General features: G+C 44.6%; 19 non-coding genes across 19 annotated transcripts; all 19 read right to left on the bottom strand.

Moving 5' to 3' along the window:
* Window positions 1-774: 774 nt before the first annotated feature.
* On the bottom strand, window positions 775-846 carry trnae-cuc (transfer RNA glutamic acid (anticodon CUC)). Its single transcript has one exon. It is a non-coding gene; the product is annotated as a tRNA-Glu (tRNA).
* Window positions 847-955: 109 nt separating this feature from the next.
* trnae-cuc (transfer RNA glutamic acid (anticodon CUC)) lies at window positions 956-1,027 on the bottom strand. Its single transcript has one exon. It is a non-coding gene; the product is annotated as a tRNA-Glu (tRNA).
* A 1,413-nt stretch (window positions 1,028-2,440) lies between these two features.
* On the bottom strand, window positions 2,441-2,512 carry trnae-cuc (transfer RNA glutamic acid (anticodon CUC)). The gene has a single exon. It is a non-coding gene; the product is annotated as a tRNA-Glu (tRNA).
* Window positions 2,513-2,621: 109 nt separating this feature from the next.
* trnae-cuc (transfer RNA glutamic acid (anticodon CUC)) lies at window positions 2,622-2,693 on the bottom strand. The gene has a single exon. It is a non-coding gene; the product is annotated as a tRNA-Glu (tRNA).
* A 1,412-nt stretch (window positions 2,694-4,105) lies between these two features.
* On the bottom strand, window positions 4,106-4,177 carry trnae-cuc (transfer RNA glutamic acid (anticodon CUC)). The gene has a single exon. It is a non-coding gene; the product is annotated as a tRNA-Glu (tRNA).
* A 109-nt stretch (window positions 4,178-4,286) lies between these two features.
* trnae-cuc (transfer RNA glutamic acid (anticodon CUC)) lies at window positions 4,287-4,358 on the bottom strand. The gene has a single exon. It is a non-coding gene; the product is annotated as a tRNA-Glu (tRNA).
* A 1,566-nt stretch (window positions 4,359-5,924) lies between these two features.
* Window positions 5,925-5,996, bottom strand: trnae-cuc (transfer RNA glutamic acid (anticodon CUC)). The gene has a single exon. It is a non-coding gene; the product is annotated as a tRNA-Glu (tRNA).
* Window positions 5,997-7,409: 1,413 nt separating this feature from the next.
* Window positions 7,410-7,481, bottom strand: trnae-cuc (transfer RNA glutamic acid (anticodon CUC)). The gene has a single exon. It is a non-coding gene; the product is annotated as a tRNA-Glu (tRNA).
* A 109-nt stretch (window positions 7,482-7,590) lies between these two features.
* Window positions 7,591-7,662, bottom strand: trnae-cuc (transfer RNA glutamic acid (anticodon CUC)). The gene has a single exon. It is a non-coding gene; the product is annotated as a tRNA-Glu (tRNA).
* Window positions 7,663-9,075: 1,413 nt separating this feature from the next.
* Window positions 9,076-9,147, bottom strand: trnae-cuc (transfer RNA glutamic acid (anticodon CUC)). Its single transcript has one exon. It is a non-coding gene; the product is annotated as a tRNA-Glu (tRNA).
* Window positions 9,148-9,257: 110 nt separating this feature from the next.
* trnae-cuc (transfer RNA glutamic acid (anticodon CUC)) lies at window positions 9,258-9,329 on the bottom strand. The gene has a single exon. It is a non-coding gene; the product is annotated as a tRNA-Glu (tRNA).
* A 1,413-nt stretch (window positions 9,330-10,742) lies between these two features.
* On the bottom strand, window positions 10,743-10,814 carry trnae-cuc (transfer RNA glutamic acid (anticodon CUC)). The gene has a single exon. It is a non-coding gene; the product is annotated as a tRNA-Glu (tRNA).
* Window positions 10,815-10,923: 109 nt separating this feature from the next.
* On the bottom strand, window positions 10,924-10,995 carry trnae-cuc (transfer RNA glutamic acid (anticodon CUC)). The gene has a single exon. It is a non-coding gene; the product is annotated as a tRNA-Glu (tRNA).
* A 1,594-nt stretch (window positions 10,996-12,589) lies between these two features.
* Window positions 12,590-12,661, bottom strand: trnae-cuc (transfer RNA glutamic acid (anticodon CUC)). Its single transcript has one exon. It is a non-coding gene; the product is annotated as a tRNA-Glu (tRNA).
* Window positions 12,662-14,255: 1,594 nt separating this feature from the next.
* Window positions 14,256-14,327, bottom strand: trnae-cuc (transfer RNA glutamic acid (anticodon CUC)). The gene has a single exon. It is a non-coding gene; the product is annotated as a tRNA-Glu (tRNA).
* Window positions 14,328-15,738: 1,411 nt separating this feature from the next.
* Window positions 15,739-15,810, bottom strand: trnae-cuc (transfer RNA glutamic acid (anticodon CUC)). Its single transcript has one exon. It is a non-coding gene; the product is annotated as a tRNA-Glu (tRNA).
* A 109-nt stretch (window positions 15,811-15,919) lies between these two features.
* Window positions 15,920-15,991, bottom strand: trnae-cuc (transfer RNA glutamic acid (anticodon CUC)). The gene has a single exon. It is a non-coding gene; the product is annotated as a tRNA-Glu (tRNA).
* Window positions 15,992-17,404: 1,413 nt separating this feature from the next.
* trnae-cuc (transfer RNA glutamic acid (anticodon CUC)) lies at window positions 17,405-17,476 on the bottom strand. Its single transcript has one exon. It is a non-coding gene; the product is annotated as a tRNA-Glu (tRNA).
* Window positions 17,477-17,585: 109 nt separating this feature from the next.
* Window positions 17,586-17,657, bottom strand: trnae-cuc (transfer RNA glutamic acid (anticodon CUC)). The gene has a single exon. It is a non-coding gene; the product is annotated as a tRNA-Glu (tRNA).
* Between the last annotated feature and the right edge of the window lie 950 nt (window positions 17,658-18,607).

Here is an 18,607-nt window from a genome sequence, read left to right as displayed (position 1 = left end):
TGAACGTACTTTGGTGCGAAAAGTGCAAATCAATCCCAGAACAACAGCAAAGGACCTTGTGAAGATGCTGGAGGAAACAGGTCCAAAGTATCTACATCCACAATAAAACGAGTCCTATATCGACATAACCTGAACGGCCGCTCAGCAAGGAAGAAGCTACTGCTCCAAAGCAATTTCCCAACGCCTGAAGGTACCACGTTTATCTGTAGAAACAATAGTACGCAAGTATAAACACCATGGGACCACGCAGCTGTCATACCGCTCAGGAAGGAGACGCGTTCTGTCTCCTAGAGATGAACGTACTTTGGTGCGAAAAGTGCAAATCAATCCCAGAACAACAGCAAAGGACCTTGTGAAGATGCTGGAGGAAACAGGTTCAAAAGTATCTATATCCACAGTAAAACGAGTCCTATATCAATATAACCTGAAAGGCCGCTCAGCAAGGAAGAAGCTGCTGCTCCAAAACTGCCATAAAAAAGCCTGACTGCAGTTTGTTGACAAAGATCCTACTTTTTGGAGAAATGTCCTCTGGTCTGATGAAACAAAAATAGAACTATTTGGCCATAATGACCATTGTTATGTTTGGAGGCAAAAGGTGGAGGCTTGCAATCCGAAGAACACCATCCCAACCGTGAAGGACAGGGGTGGCAGCATCATGTTGTGGGGGTGCTTTGCTGCACCACTAGGTCACAAAGGAAGGACACTGTAGGGAAATCAGTTGGGCGATTACCTACTAAATTCAGTGTGAAAGGTTGCACAAGTAACAAAGACTAATTCCCTGAACGGGAATCGAACCCAGGCCGCAGCGGTGAGAGCGCCGAATCCTAACCACTAGACCACCAGGGAAGGATACTGCAAAGCAAATCGGTTCACAATTTGAAATGCTACATATGTGCGATGACCGACAAAATACATTGTGACAGGTTGCACAAGTAAACAGGTCGCAAAAGATTAGTTCCCTGACCGGGAATCGAACCCGGGCCGCGGCGGTGAGAGCGCCGAATCCTAACCACTAGACAACCAGGGAAGGATAGTGCAGTGCAAATCGGTTTGCAATTTGAAATGGTACATACAGTTGAAGACGGAAGTTTACGTACACTTATGTTGGAGTCATTAAAAGTCGTTTGTCAACCACTCCACACATGTCTTGTTTAACAAACTATAGTTTTGGCAAGTCGGTTAGGACATGTACTTTGTGCATGACACAAGTCATTTTTCCAACAATTGTTTACAGACAGATTATTTCACTTGTAATTCACTGTATCACAAATCCAGTGGGTTAAAGGTTTACATACACTAAGTTGGCTGTGCCTTTAAACAGCGTGGAAAATTCCCGAAAATGATGTCATGGCTTTAGAAGCTTCTGATAGGCTAATTGACATCATTTGAGTCAATTGGAGGTGTACCTTGTAGATGTATTTCAAGGCCTACCTTTAGACTCGGTGCCTCTTTGCTTGACGTCACGGGAAAATCAAAAGAAATCAGCCAAGACCTTAGAAAACAATTGTAGACCTCCACAAGTCTGGTTCATCCTTGGGAGCAATTTCCAAACGCCTGAAGGTACCGAGTTCATCTGTAGAAAAAACAGTATGCAAGTAAAAACACCATGGGACCACGCAGCCGTCATACCGCTCAGGAAGGAGACGCGTTCTGTCTCCTAGAGATGAACTTACTTTGGTGCGAAAAGTGCAAATCAATCCCAGAACAACAGCAAAGGACCTTGTGAAGATGCTGGAGGAAACAGGTCCAAAAGTATCTACATCCACAATAAAACGAGTCCTATATCGACATAACCTGAACGGCCGCTCAACAAGGAAGAAGCTACTGCTCCAAAGCAATTTCCCAATGCCTGAAGGTACCACGTTTATCTGTAGAAACAATAGTACGCAAGTATAAACACCATGGGACCACGCAGCCGTCATACCGCTCAGGAAGGAGACGCGTTCTGTCTCCTAGAGATGAACGTACTTTGGTGCGAAAAGTGCAAATCAATCCCAGAACAACAGCAAAGGACCTTGTGAAGATGCTGGAGGAAACAGGTTCAAAAGTATCTATATCCACAGTAAAACGAGTCCTATATCAATATAACCTGAAAGGCCGCTCAGCAAGGAAGAAGCTGCTGCTCCAAAACTGCCATAAATAAGCCTGACTGCAGTTTGTTGACAAAGATCCTACTTTTTGGAGAAATGTCCTCTGGTCTGATGAAACAAAAATAGAACTATTTGGCCATAATGACCATTGTTATGTTTGGAGGCAAAAGGTGGAGGCTTGCAATCCGAAGAACACCATCCCAACCGTGAAGCACAGGGGTGGCAGCATCATGTTGTGGGGGTGCTTTGCTGCACCACTAGGTCACAAAGGAAGGACACTGTAGGGGAAATCAGTTGGGCGATTACCTACTAAATTCAGTGTGAAAGGTTGCACAAGTAACAAAGACTAATTCCCTGACCGGGAATCGAACCCGGGCCGCAGCGGTGAGAGCGCCAAATCCTAACCACTAGACCACATGGGAAGGATACAGCAAAGCAAATCGGTTCACAATTTGAAATGCTACATATGTGCGATGACCGACAAAATTAATTGTGACAGGTTGCACAAGTAAACAGGTCGCAAAAGATTAGTTCCCTGACCGGGAATCGAACCCGGGCCGCGGCGGTGAGAGCGCCGAATCCTAACCACTAGACAACCAGGGAAGGATAGTGCAGTGCAAATCGGTTTGCAATTTGAAATGGTACATACAGTTGAAGTCGGAAGTTTACGTACACTTATGTTGGAGTCATTAAAAGTCGTTTGTCAACCACTCCACACATGTCTTGTTTAACAAACTATAGTTTTGGCAAGTCGGTTAGGACATGTACTTTGTGAATGACACAAGTCATTTTTCCAACAATTGTTTACAGACAGATTATTTCACTTATAATTCACTGTATCACAAATTCAGTGGGTCAGAGGTTTACATACACTAAGTTGGCTGTGCCTTTAAACAGCGTGGAAAATTCCCGAAAATGATGTCATGGCTTTAGAAGCTTCTGATAGGCTAATTGACATCATTTGAGTCAATTGGAGGTGAACCTTGTAGATGTATTTCAAGGTCTACCTTTAAACTCGGAGCCTCTTTGCTTGACATCACGGGAAAATCAAAAGAAATCAGCCAAGACCTCAGAAAACAATTGTAGACCACCACAAGTCTGGTTCATCCTTGGAGCAATTTCCAAACGCCTGAAGGTACCGAGTTCATCTGTAGAAAAAATAGTACGCAAGTAAAAACACCATGGGACCACACAGCCGTCATACCGCTCAGGAAGGAGACGCGTTCTGTCTCTTAGAGATGAACGTACTTTGGTGCGAAAAGTGCAAATCAATCCCAGAACAACAGCAAAGGACCTTGTGAAGATGCTGGAGGAAACAGGTCCAAAAGTATCTACATCCACAGTAAAACGAGTCCTATATCGACATAACCTGAAAGTCCGCTCTGCAAGGAAGAAGCTACTGCTCCAAAGCAATTTCCAAACGCCTGAAGGTACCACGTTTATCTGTAGAAACAATAGTACGCAAGTATAAACACCATGGGACCACGCAGCCGTCATACCGCTCAGGAAGGAGACGCGTTCTGTCTCCTAGAGATGAACGTACTTTGGTGCGAAAAGTGCAAATCAATCCCAGAACAACAGCAAAGGACCTTGTGAAGATGCTGGAGGAAACAGGTTCAAAAGTATCTATATCCACAGTAAAACGAGTCCTATATCAATATAACCTGAAAGGCCGCTCAGCAAGGAAGAAGCTGCTGCTCCAAAACTGCCATAAAAAAGCCTGACTGCAGTTTGTGGACAAAGATCCTACTTTTTGGAGAAATGTCCTCTGGTCTGATGAAACAAAAATATAACTATTTGGCCATAATGACCATTGTTATGTTTGGAGGCAAAAGGTGGAGGCTTGCAAGCCGAAGAACACCATCCCAACCGTGAAGCACAGGGGTGGCAGCATCATGTTGTGGGGGTGCTTTGCTGCACCACTAGGTCACAAGGGAAGGACACTGTAGGGAAAATCAGTTGGGCGATTACCTACTAAATTCAGTGTGACAGGTTGCACAAGTAACAAAGACTAATTCCCTGACCGGGAATCGAACCCGGGCCGCGGCAGTGAGAGCGCCGAATCCTAACCACTAGACCACCAGGGAAGGATACAGCAAAGCAAATCGGTTCACAATTTGAAATGCTACATATGTGCGATGACCGACAAAATTCATTGTGACAGGTTGCACAAGTAAACAGGTCGCAAAAGATTAGTTCCCTGACCGGGAATCGAACCCGGGCCGCGGCGGTGAGAGCGCCGAATCCTAACCACTAGACAACCAGGGAAGGATAGTGCAGTGCAAATCGGTTTGCAATTTGAAATGGTACATACAGTTGAAGTCGGAAGTTTACGTACACTTATGTTGGAGTCATTAAAAGTCGTTTGTCAACCACTCCACACATGTCTTGTTTAACAAACTATAGTTTTGGCAAGTCGGTTAGGACATGTACTTTGTGCATGACACAAGTCATTTTTCCAACAATTGTTTACAGACAGATTATTTCACTTGTAATTCACTGTATCACAAATCCAGTGGGTCAGAGGTTTACATACACTAAGTTGGCTGTGCCTTTAAACAGCGTGGAAAATTCCCGAAAATGATGTCATGGCTTTAGAAGCTTCTGATAGGCTAATTGACATCATTTGAGTCAATTGGAGGTGTACCTTGTAGATGTATTTCAAGGCCTACCTTTAAACTCGGTGCCTCTTTGCTTGACATCACGGGAAAATCAAAAGAAATCAGCCAAGACCTCAGAAAACAATTGTAGACCTCCACAAGTCTGGTTCATCCTTGGGAGCAATTTCCAAACGCCTGAAGGTACCGAGTTCATCTGTAGAAAAAACAGTACGCAAGTAAAAACACCATGGGACCACGCAGCCGTCATACCGCTCAGGAAGGAGACGCGTTCTGTCTCCTAGAGATGAACGTACTTTGGTGCGAAAAGTGCAAATCAATCCCAGAACAACAGCAAAGCACCTTGTGAAGATGCTGGAGGAAACAGGTCCAAAAGTATCTACATCCACAGTAAAACGAGTCCTATATCGACATAACCTGAACGGCCGCTCAGCAAGGAAGAAGCTACTGCTCCAAAGCAATTTCCCAACGCCTGAAGGTACCACGTTTATCTGTAGAAACAATAGTACGCAAGTATAAACACCATGGGACCACGCAGCCGTCATACCGCTCAGGAAGGAGACGCGTTCTGTCTCCTAGAGATGAACGTACTTTGGTGCGAAAAGTGCAAATCAATCCCAGAACAACAGCAAAGGACCTTGTGAAGATGCTGGAGGAAACAGGTTAAAAATTATCTATATCCACAGTAAAACGAGTCCTATATCAATATAACCTGAAAGGCCACTCAGCAAGGAAGAAGCTGCTGCTCCAAAACTGCCATAAAAAAGCCTGACTGCAGTTTGTGGACAAAGATCCTACTTTTTGGAGAAATGTCCTCTGGTCTGATGAAACAAAAATAGAACTATTTGGCCATAATGACCATTGTTATGTTTGGAGACAAAAGGTGGAGGCTTGCAAGCCGAAGAACACCATCCCAACCGTGAAGCACAGGGGTGGCAGCATCATGTTGTGGGGGTGCTTTGCTGCACCACTAGGTCACAAGGGAAGGACACTGTAGGGAAAATCAGTTGGGCGATTACCTACTAAATTCAGTGTGACAGGTTGCACAAGTAACAAAGACTAATTCCCTGACCGGGATTCGAATCCTAACCACTAGACCACCAGGGAAGGATACAGCAAAGCAAATCGGTTCACAATTTGAAATGCTACATATGTGCGATGACCGACAAAATTCATTGTGACAGGTTGCACAAGTAAACAGGTCGCAAAAGATTAGTTCCCTGACCGGGAATCGAACCCGGGCCGCGGCGGTGAGAGCGCCGAATCCTAACCACTAGACAACCAGGGAAGGATAGTGCAGTGCAAATCGGTTTGCAATTTGAAATGGTACATACAGTTGAAGTCGGAAGTTTACGTACACTTATGCTGGAGTCATTAAAAGTCGTTTGTCAACCACTCCACACATGTCTTGTTTAACAAACTATAGTTTTGGCAAGTCGGTTAGGACATGTACTTTGTGCATGACACAAGTCATTTTTCCAACAATTGTTTACAGACAGATTATTTCACTTGTAATTCACTGTATCACAAATCCAGTGGGTCAGAGGTTTACATACACTAAGTTGGCTGTGCCTTTAAACAGCGTGGAAAATTCCCGAAAATGATGTCATGGCTTTAGAAGCTTCTGATAGGCTAATTGACATCATTTGAGTCAATTGGAGGGTTACCTTGTAGATGTATTTCAAGGCCTACCTTTAAACTCGGTGCCTCTTTGCTTGACATCACGGGAAAATCAAAAGAAATCAGCCAAGACCTCAGAAAACAATTGTAGACCTCCAAAAGTCTGGTTCATCCTTGGGAGCAATTTCCAAACGCCTGAAGGTACCGAGTTCATCTGTAGAAAAAACAGTACGCAAGTAAAAACACCATGGGACCACGCAGCCGTCATACCGCTCAGGAAGGAGACGCGTTCTGTCTCCTAGAGATGAACGTACTTTGGTGCGAAAAGTGCAAATCAATCCCAGAACAACAGCAAAGCACCTTGTGAAGATGCTGGAGGAAACAGGTCCAAAAGTATCTACATCCACAGTAAAACGAGTCCTATATCGACATAACCTGAACGGCCGCTCAGCAAGGAAGAAGCTACTGCTCCAAAGCAATTTCCCAACGCCTGAAGGTACCACGTTTATCTGTAGAAACAATAGTACGCAAGTATAAACACCATGGGACCACGCAGCCGTCATACCGCTCAGGAAGGAGACGCGTTCTGTCTCCTAGAGATGAACGTACTTTGGTGCGAAAAGTGCAAATCAATCCCAGAACAACAGCAAAGGACCTTGTGAAGATGCTGGAGGAAACAGGTTAAAAATTATCTATATCCACAGTAAAACGAGTCCTATATCAATATAACCTGAAAGGCCACTCAGCAAGGAAGAAGCTGCTGCTCCAAAACTGCCATAAAAAAGCCTGACTGCAGTTTGTGGACAAAGATCCTACTTTTTGGAGAAATGTCCTCTGGTCTGATGAAACAAAAATAGAACTATTTGGCCATAATGACCATTGTTATGTTTGGAGACAAAAGGTGGAGGCTTGCAAGCCGAAGAACACCATCCCAACCGTGAAGCACAGGGGTGGCAGCATCATGTTGTGGGGGTGCTTTGCTGCACCACTAGGTCACAAGGGAAGGACACTGTAGGGAAAATCAGTTGGGCGATTACCTACTAAATTCAGTGTGACAGGTTGCACAAGTAACAAAGACTAATTCCCTGACCGGGAATCGAACCCGGCCAGCGGCAGTGAGAGCGCCGAATCCTAACCACTAGACCACCAGGGAAGGATACAGCAAAGCAAATCGGTTCACAATTTGAAATGCTACATATGTGCGATGACCGACAAAATTCATTGTGACAGGTTGCACAAGTAAACAGGTCGCAAAAGATTAGTTCCCTGACCGGGAATCGAACCCAGGCCGCGGCGGTGAGAGCGCCGAATCCTAACCACTAGACAACCAGGGAAGGATAGTGCAGTGCAAATCGGTTTGCAATTTGAAATGGTACATACAGTTGAAGTCGGAAGTTTACGTACACTTATGTTGGAGTCATTAAAAGTCGTTTGTCAACCACTCCACACATGTCTTGTTTAACAAACTATAGTTTTGGCAAGTCAGTTAGGACATGTCCTTTGTGCATGACACAAGTCATTTTTCCAACAATTGTTTACAGACAGATTATTTCACTTGTAATTCACTGTATCACAAATCCAGTGGGTCAGAGGTTTACATACACTAAGTTGGCTGTGCCTTTAAACAGCGTGGAAAATTCCCGAAAATGATGTCATGGCTTTAGAAGCTTCTGATAGGCTAATTGACATCATTTGAGTCAATTGGAGGTGTACCTTGTAGATGTATTTCAAGGCCTACCTTTAAACTCGGTGCCTCTTTGCTTGACATCACGGGAAAATCAAAAGAAATCAGCCAAGACCTCAGAAAACAATTGTAGACCTCCAAAAGTCTGGTTCATCCTTGGGAGCAATTTCCAAACGCCTGAAGGTACCGAGTTCATCTGTAGAAAAAACAGTACGCAAGTAAAAACACCATGGGACCACGCAGCCGTCATACCGCTCAGGAAGGAGACGCGTTCTGTCTCCTAGAGATGAACGTACTTTGGTGCGAAAAGTGCAAATCAATCCCAGAACAACAGCAAAGCACCTTGTGAAGATGCTGGAGGAAACAGGTCCAAAAGTATCTACATCCACAGTAAAACGAGTCCTATATCGACATAACCTGAACGGCCGCTCAGCAAGGAAGAAGCTACTGCTCCAAAGCAATTTCCCAACGCCTGAAGGTACCACGTTTATCTGTAGAAACAATAGTACGCAAGTATAAACACCATGGGACCACGCAGCCGTCATACCGCTCAGGAAGGAGACGCGTTCTGTCTCCTAGAGATGAACGTACTTTGGTGCGAAAAGTGCAAATCAATCCCAGAACAACAGCAAAGGACCTTGTGAAGATGCTGGAGGAAACAGGTTAAAAATTATCTATATCCACAGTAAAACGAGTCCTATATCAATATAACCTGAAAGGCCACTCAGCAAGGAAGAAGCTGCTGCTCCAAAACTGCCATAAAAAAGCCTGACTGCAGTTTGTGGACAAAGATCCTACTTTTTGGAGAAATGTCCTCTGGTCTGATGAAACAAAAATAGAACTATTTGGCCATAATGACCATTGTTATGTTTGGAGACAAAAGGTGGAGGCTTGCAAGCCGAAGAACACCATCCCAACCGTGAAGCACAGGGGTGGCAGCATCATGTTGTGGGGGTGCTTTGCTGCACCACTAGGTCACAAGGGAAGGACACTGTAGGGAAAATCAGTTGGGCGATTACCTACTAAATTCAGTGTGACAGGTTGCACAAGTAACAAAGACTAATGCCCTGACCGGGATTCGAACCCTGCCCGCGGCGGTGAGAGCGCCGAATCCTAACCACTAGACCACCAGGGAAGGATACAGCAAAGCAAATCGGTTCACAATTTGAAATGCTACATATGTGCGATGACCGGACAAAATTCATTGTGACAGGTTGCACAAGTAAACAGGTCGCAAAAGATTAGTTCCCTGACCGGGAATCGAACCCGGGCCGCGGCGGTGAGAGCGCCGAATCCTAACCACTAGACAACCAGGGAAGGATAGTGCAGTGCAAATCGGTTTGCAATTTGAAATGGTACATACAGTTGAAGTCGGAAGTTTACGTACACTTATGTTGGAGTCATTAAAAGTCGTTTGTCAACCACTCCACACATGTCTTGTTTAACAAACTATAGTTTTGGCAAGTCGGTTAGGACATGTACTTTGTGCACGACACAAGTCATTTTTCCAACAATTGTTTACAGACAGACTATTTCACTTGTAATTCACTGTATCACAAATCCAGTGGGTCAGTGGTTTACATACACTAAGTTGGCTGTGCCTTTAAACAGCGTGGAAAATTCCCGAAAATGATGTCATGGCTTTAGAAGCTTCTGATAGGCTAATTGACATCATTTGAGTCAATTGGAGGTGTACCTTGTAGATGTATTTCAAGGCCTACCTTTAAACTCGGTGCCTCTTTGCTTGACATCACGGGAAAATCAAAAGAAATCAGCCAAGACCTCAGAAAACAATTGTAGACCTCCAAAAGTCTGGTTCATCCTTGGGAGCAATTTCCAAACGCCTGAAGGTACCGAGTTCATCTGTAGAAAAAACAGTACGCAAGTAAAAACACCATGGGACCACGCAGCCGTCATACCGCTCAGGAAGGAGACGCGTTCTGTCTCCTAGAGATGAACGTACTTTGGTGCGAAAAGTGCAAATCAATCCCAGAACAACAGCAAAGCACCTTGTGAAGATGCTGGAGGAAACAGGTCCAAAAGTATCTACATCCACAGTAAAACGAGTCCTATATCGACATAACCTGAACGGCCGCTCAGCAAGGAAGAAGCTACTGCTCCAAAGCAATTTCCCAACGCCTGAAGGTACCACGTTTATCTGTAGAAACAATAGTACGCAAGTATAAACACCATGGGACCACGCAGCCGTCATACCGCTCAGGAAGGAGACGCGTTCTGTCTCCTAGAGATGAACGTACTTTGGTGCGAAAAGTGCAAATCAATCCCAGAACAACAGCAAAGGACCTTGTGAAGATGCTGGAGGAAACAGGTTAAAAATTATCTATATCCACAGTAAAACGAGTCCTATATCAATATAACCTGAAAGGCCACTCAGCAAGGAAGAAGCTGCTGCTCCAAAACTGCCATAAAAAAGCCTGACTGCAGTTTGTGGACAAAGATCCTACTTTTTGGAGAAATGTCCTCTGGTCTGATGAAACAAAAATAGAACTATTTGGCCATAATGACCATTGTTATGTTTGGAGACAAAAGGTGGAGGCTTGCAAGCCGAAGAACACCATCCCAACCGTGAAGCACAGGGGTGGCAGCATCATGTTGTGGGGGTGCTTTGCTGCACCACTAGGTCACAAGGGAAGGACACTGTAGGGAAAATCAGTTGGGCGATTACCTACTAAATTCAGTGTGACAGGTTGCACAAGTAACAAAGACTAATGCCCTGACCGGGATTCGAACCCTGCCCACGGCGGTGAGAGCGCCAAATCCTAACCACTAGACCACCAGGGAAGGATACAGCAAAGCAAATCGGTTCACAATTTGAAATGCTACATATGTGCGATGACGGACAAAATTCATTGTGACAGGTTGCACAAGTAAACAGGTCGCAAAAGATTAGTTCCCTGACCGGGAATCGAACCCGGGCCGCGGCGGTGAGAGCGCCGAATCCTAACCACTAGACAACCAGGGAAGGATAGTGCAGTGCAAATCGGTTTGCAATTTGAAATGGTACATACAGTTGAAGTCGGAAGTTTACGTACACTTATGCTGGAGTCATTAAAAGTCGTTTGTCAACCACTCCACACATGTCTTGTTTAACAAACTATAGTTTTGGCAAGTCGGTTAGGACATGTACTTTGTGCATGACACAAGTCATTTTTCCAACAATTGTTTACAGACAGATTATTTCACTTGTAATTCACTGTATCACAAATCCAGTGGGTCAGAGGTTTACATACACTAAGTTGGCTGTGCCTTTAAACAGCGTGGAAAATTCCCGAAAATGATGTCATGGCTTTAGAAGCTTCTGATAGGCTAATTGACATCATTTGAGTCAATTGGAGGTGTACCTTGTAGATGTATTTCAAGGCCTACCTTTAAACTCAGTGCCTCTTTGCTTGACATCACGGGAAAATCAAAAGAAATCAGCCAAGACCTCAGAAAACAATTGTAGACCTCCAAAAGTCTGGCTCATCCTTGGGAGCAATTTCCAAACGCCTGAAGGTACCGAGTTCATCTGTAGAAAAAACAGTACGCAAGTAAAAACACCATGGGACCACGCAGCCGTCATACCTCTCAGGAAGGAGACGCGTTCTGTCTCCTAGAGATGAACGTACTTTGGTGCGAAAAGTGCAAATCAATCCCAGAACAACAGCAAAGCACCTTGTGAAGATGCTGGAGGAAACAGGTCCAAAAGTATCTACATCCACAGTAAAACGAGTCCTATATCGACATAACCTGAACGGCCGCTCAGCAAGGAAGAAGCTACTGCTCCAAAGCAATTTCCCAACGCCTGAAGGTACCACGTTTATCTGTAGAAACAATAGTACGCAAGTATAAACACCATGGGACCACGCAGCCGTCATACCGCTCAGGAAGGAGACGCGTTCTGTCTCCTAGAGATGAACGTACTTTGGTGCGAAAAGTGCAAATCAATCCCAGAACAACAGCAAAGGACCTTGTGAAGATGCTGGAGGAAACAGGTTAAAAATTATCTATATCCACAGTAAAACGAGTCCTATATCAATATAACCTGAAAGGCCACTCAGCAAGGAAGAAGCTGCTGCTCCAAAACTGCCATAAAAAAGCCTGACTGCAGTTTGTGGACAAAGATCCTACTTTTTGGAGAAATGTCCTCTGGTCTGATGAAACAAAAATAGAACTATTTGGCCATAATGACCATTGTTATGTTTGGAGACAAAAGGTGGAGGCTTGCAAGCCGAAGAACACCATCCCAACCGTGAAGCACAGGGGTGGCAGCATCATGTTGTGGGGGTGCTTTGCTGCACCACTAGGTCACAAGGGAAGGACACTGTAGGGAAAATCAGTTGGGCGATTACCTACTAAATTCAGTGTGACAGGTTGCACAAGTAACAAAGACTAATGCCCTGACCGGGATTCGAACCCTGCCCGCGAAGGTGAGAGCGCCAAATCCTAACCACTAGACCACCAGGGAAGGATACAGCAAAGCAAATCGGTTCACAATTTGAAATGCTACATATGTGCGATGACGGACAAAATTCATTGTGACAGGTTGCACAAGTAAACAGGTCGCAAAAGATTAGTTCCCTGACCGGGAATCGAACCCGGGCCGCGGCGGTGAGAGCGCCGAATCCTAACCACTAGACAACCAGGGAAGGATAGTGCAGTGCAAATCGGTTTGCAATTTGAAATGGTACATACAGTTGAAGTCGGAAGTTTACGTACACTTATGCTGGAGTCATTAAAAGTCGTTTGTCAACCACTCCACACATGTCTTGTTTAACAAACTATAGTTTTGGCAAGTCGGTTAGGACATGTACTTTGTGCATGACACAAGTCATTTTTCCAACAATTGTTTACAGACAGATTATTTCACTTGTAATTCACTGTATCACAAATCCAGTGGGTCAGAGGTTTACATACACTAAGTTGGCTGTGCCTTTAAACAGCGTGGAAAATTCCCGAAAATGATGTCATGGCTTTAGAAGCTTCTGATAGGCTAATTGACATCATTTGAGTCAATTGGAGGTGTACCTTGTAGATGTATTTCAAGGCCTACCTTTAAACTCAGTGCCTCTTTGCTTGACATCACGGGAAAATCAAAAGAAATCAGCCAAGACCTCAGAAAACAATTGTAGACCTCCAAAAGTCTGGTTCATCCTTGGGAGCAATTTCCAAACGCCTGAAGGTACCGAGTTCATCTGTAGAAAAAACAGTACGCAAGTAAAAACACCATGGGACCACGCAGCCGTCATACCGCTCAGGAAGGAGACGCGTTCTGTCTCCTAGAGATGAACGTACTTTGGTGCGAAAAGTGCAAATCAATCCCAGAACAACAGCAAAGCACCTTGTGAAGATGCTGGAGGAAACAGGTCCAAAAGTATCTACATCCACAGTAAAACGAGTCCTATATCGACATAACCTGAACGGCCGCTCAGCAAGGAAGAAGCTACTGCTCCAAAGCAATTTCCCAACGCCTGAAGGTACCACGTTTATCTGTAGAAACAATAGTACGCAAGTATAAACACCATGGGACCACGCTGCCGTCATACCGCTCAGGAAGGAGACGCGTTCTGTCTCCTAGAGATGAACGTACTTTGGTGCGAAAAGTGCAAATCAATCCCAGAACAACAGCAAAGGACCTTGTGAAGATGCTGGAGGAAACAGGTTAAAAATTATCTATATCCACAGTAAAACGAGTCCTATATCAATATAACCTGAAAGGCCACTCAGCAAGGAAGAAGCTGCTGCTCCAAAACTGCCATAAAAAAGCCTGACTGCAGTTTGTGGACAAAGATCCTACTTTTTGGAGAAATGTCCTCTGGTCTGATGAAACAAAAATAGAACTATTTGGCCATAATGACCATTGTTATGTTTGGAGACAAAAGGTGGAGGCTTGCAAGCCGAAGAACACCATCCCAACCGTGAAGCACAGGGGTGGCAGCATCATGTTGTGGGGGTGCTTTGCTGCACCACTAGGTCACAAGGGAAGGACACTGTAGGGAAAATCAGTTGGGAGATTACCTACTAAATTCAGTGTGACAGGTTGCACAAGTAACAAAGACTAATTCCCTGACCAGGAATCGAACCCAGGCCACAGCAGTGAGAGCGCCGAATCCTAACCATTAGACCTCCAGGGAAGGATACAGCAAAGCAAATCGGTTCACAATTAGAAATGCTACATATGTGCGATGACCGACAAAATTCATTGTGACAGGTTGCACAAGTAAACAGGTCGCAAAAGATTAGTTCCCTGACCGGGAATCGAACCCGGGCCGCGGCGGTGAGAGCGCCGAATCCTAACCACTAGACAACCAGGGAAGGATAGTGCAGTGCAAATCGGTTTGCAATTTGAAATGGTACATACAGTTGAAGTCGGAAGTTTACGTACACTTATGTTGGAGTCATTAAAAGTCGTTTGTCAACCACTCCACACGTCTTGTTTAACAAACTATAGTTTTGGCAAGTCGGTTAGGACATGTACTTTGTGCATGACACAAGTCATTTTTCCAACAATTGTTTACAGACAGATTATTTCACTTGTAATTCACTGTATCACAAATCCAGTGGGTCAGAGGTTTACATACACTAAGTTGGCTGTGCCTTTAAACAGCGTGGAAAATTCCCGAAAATGATGTCATGGCTTTAGAAGCTTCTGATAGGCTAATTGACATCATTTGAGTCAATTGGAGGTGTACCTTGTAGATGTATTTCAAGGACTACCTTTAAACTCGGTGCCTCTTTGCTTGACATCACGGGAAAATCAAAAGAAATCAGCCAAGACCTCAGAAAACAATTGTAGACCTCCACAAGTCTGGTTCATCCTTGGGAGCAATTTCCAAACGCCTGAAGGTACCGAGTTCATCTGTAGAAAAAACAGTACGCAAGTAAAAACACCATGGGACCACGCAGCCGTCATACCGCTCAGGAAGGAGACGCGTTCTGTCTCCTAGAGATGAACGTACTTTGGTGCGAAAAGTGCAAATCAATCCCAGAACAACAGCAAAGGACCTTGTGAAGATGCTGGAGGAAACAGGTCCAAAAGTATCTACATCCACAGTAAAACGAGTCCTATATCGACATAACCTGAACGGCCGCTCAGCAAGGAAGAAGCTACTGCTCCAAAGCAATTTCCCAACGCCTGAAGGTACCACGTTTATCTGTAGAAACAATAGTACGCAAGTATAAACACCATGGGACCACGCAGCCGTCATACCGCTCAGGAAGGAGACGCGTTCTGTCTCCTAGAGATGAACGTACTTTGGTGCGAAAAGTGCAAATCAATCCCAGAACAACAGCAAAGGACCTTGTGAAGATGCTGTAGGAAACAGGTTCAAAAGTATCTATATCCACAGTAAAACGTGTCCTATATCAATATAACCTGAAAGGCCGCTCAGCAAGGAAGAAGCTGCTGCTCCAAAACTGCCATAAAAAAGCCTGACTGCAGTTTGCGGACAAAGATCCTACTTTTTGGAGAAATGTCCTCTGGTCTGATGAAACAAAAATAGAACTATATGGCCATAATGACCATTGTTATGTTTGGAGGCAAAAGTTGGAGGCTTGCAAGCCGAAGAACACCATCCCAACCGTGAAGCACAGGGGTGGCAGCATCATGTTGTGGGGGTGCTTTGCTGCACCACTAGGTCACAAGGGAAGGACACTGTAGGGAAAATCAATTGGGCAATTACCTACTAAATTCAGTGTGACAGGTTGCACAAGTAACAAAGACTAGTTACATGACCGGGAATCGAACCCGGGCCGCGGCAGTGAGAGCACCGAATCCTAACCACTAGACCACCAGGGAAGGATACAGCAAAGCAAATCGGTTCACAATTTGAAATGCTACATATGTGCGATGACCGACAAAATTAATTGTGACAGGTTGCACAAGTAAACAGGTCGCAAAAGATTAGTTCCCTGACCGGGAATCGAACCCTGGCCGCGGCGGTGAGAGCGCCGAATCCTAACCACTAGACAATCAGGGAAGGATAGTTCAGTGCAAATCGGTTTGTGATTTGAAATGGTACATACAGTTGAAGTCGGAAGTTTAAGTACACTTATGTTGGAGTCATTAAAAGTCGTTTGTCAACCACTCCACACATGTCTTGTTTAACAAACTATAGTTTTGGCAAGTCGGTTAGGACATGTACTTTGTGCATGACACAAGTCATTTTTCCAACAATTGTTTACAGACAGATTATTTCACTTGTAATTCACTGTATCACAAATCCAGTGGGTCAGTGGTTTACATACACTAAGTTGGCTGTGCCTTTAAACAGCGTGGAAAATTCCCGAAAATGATGTCATGGCTTTAGAAGCTTCTGATATGCTAATTGACATCATTTGAGTCAATTGGAGGTGTACCTTGTAGATGTATTTCAAGGCCTACCTTTAAACTCGGTGCCTCTTTGCTTGACATCACGGGAAAATCAAAAGAAATCAGCGAAGACCTCAGAAAACAATTGTAGACCTCCACAAGTCTGGTTCATCCTTGGGAGCAATTTCCAAACGCCTGAAGGTACCGAGTTCATCTGTAGAAAAAACAGTACGCAAGTAAAAACACCATGGGACCACGCAGCCGTCATACCGCTCAGGAAGGAGACGCGTTCTGTCTCCTAGAGATGAACGTACTTTGGTGCGAAAAGTGCAAATCAATCCCAGAACAACAGCAAAGGACCTTGTGAAGATGCTGGAGGAAACAGGTCCAAAAGTATCTACATCCACAACAAAACGAGTCCTATATCGACATAACCTGAACGGCCGCTCAGCAAGGAAGAAGCTACTGCTCCAAAGCAATTTCCCAACGCCTGAAGGTACCACGTTTATCTGTAGAAACAATAGTACGCAAGTATAAACACCATGGGACCACGCAGCCGTCATACCGCTCAGGAAGGAGACGCGTTCTGTCTCCTAGAGATGAACGTACTTTGGTGCGAAAAGTGCAAATCAATCCCAGAACAACAGCAAAGGACCTTGTGAAGATGCTGGAGGAAACAGGTTCAAAAGTATCTATATCCACAGTAAAACGTGTCCTATATCAATATAACCTGAAAGGCCGCTCAGCAAGGAAGAAGCTGCTGCTCCAAAACTGCCATAAAAAAGCCTGACTGCAGTTTGCGGACAAAGATCCTACTTTTTGGAGAAATGTCCTCTGGTCTGATGAAACAAAAATAGAACTATATGGCCATAATGACCATTGTTATGTTTGGAGGCAAAAGTTGGATGCTTGCAAGCCGAAGAACACCATCCCAAACGTGAAGCACAGGGGTGGCAGCATCATGTTGTGGGGGTGCTTTGCTGCACCACTAGGTCACAAGGGAAGGACACTGTAGGGAAAATCAATTGGGCAATTACCTACTAAATTCAGTGTGACAGGTTGCACAAGTAACAAAGACTAGTTACATGACCGGGAATCGAACCCGGGCCGCGGCAGTGAGAGCACCGAATCCTAACCACTAGACCACCAGGGAAGGATACAGCAAAGCAAATCGGTTCACAATTTGAAATGCTACATATGTGCGATGACCGACAAAATTAATTGTGACAGGTTGCACAAGTAAACAGGTCGCAAAAGATTAGTTCCCTGACCGGGAATCGAACCCGGGCCGCGGCGGTGAGAGCGCCGAATCCTAACCACTAGACAATCAGGGAAGGATAGTGCAGTGCAAATCGGTTTGTGATTTGAAATGGTACATACAGTTGAAGTCGGAAGTTTACGTACACTTATGTTGGAGTCATTAAAAGTCGTTTGTCAACCACTCCACACATGTCTTGTTTAACAAACTATAGTTTTGGCAAGTCGGTTAGGACATGTACTTTGTGCATGACACAAATCATTTTTCCAACAATTGTTTACAGACAGATTATTTCACTTGTAATTCACTGTATCACAAATCCAGTGGGTCAGTGGTTTACATACACTAAGTTGGCTGTGTCTTTAAACAGCGTGGAAAATTCCCGAAAATGATGTCATGGCTTTAGAAGCTTCTGATATGCTAATTGACATCATTTGAGTCAATTGGAGGTGTACCTTGTAGATGTATTTCAAGGCCTACCTTTAAACTCGGTGCCTCTTTGCTTGACATCACGGGAAAATCAAAAGAAATCAGCGAAGACCTCAGAAAACAATTGTAGACCTCCACAAGTCTGGTTCATCCTTGGGAGCAATTTCCAAACGCCTGAAGGTACCGAGTTCATCTGTAGAAAAAACAGTACGCAAGTAAAAACACCATGGGACCACGCAGCCGTCATACCGCTCAGGAAGGAGACGCGTTCTGTCTCCTAGAGATGAACGTACTTTGGTGCGAAAAGTGCAAATCAATCCCAGAACAACAGCAAAGGACCTTGTGAAGATGCTGGAGGAAACAGGTCCAAAAGTATCTACATCCACAACAAAACGAGTCCTATATCGACATAACCTGAACGGCCGCTCAGCAAGGAAGAAGCTACTGCTCCAAAGCAATTTCCCAACGCCTGAAGGTACCACGTTTATCTGTAGAAACAATAGTACGCAAGTATAAACACCATGGGACCACGCAGCCGTCATACCGCTCAGGAAGGAGACGCGTTCTGTCTCCTAGAGATGAACGTACTTTGGTGCG

This window comes from Salmo trutta, unplaced genomic scaffold (genome assembly GCF_901001165.1).
Source record: "Salmo trutta unplaced genomic scaffold, fSalTru1.1, whole genome shotgun sequence".
Classification (NCBI taxonomy): domain Eukaryota; kingdom Metazoa; phylum Chordata; class Actinopteri; order Salmoniformes; family Salmonidae; genus Salmo; species Salmo trutta.
The sequence above is the reverse complement of the archived record's forward strand: the minus strand, read 5'-3'. Positions and strand labels throughout refer to the sequence as shown.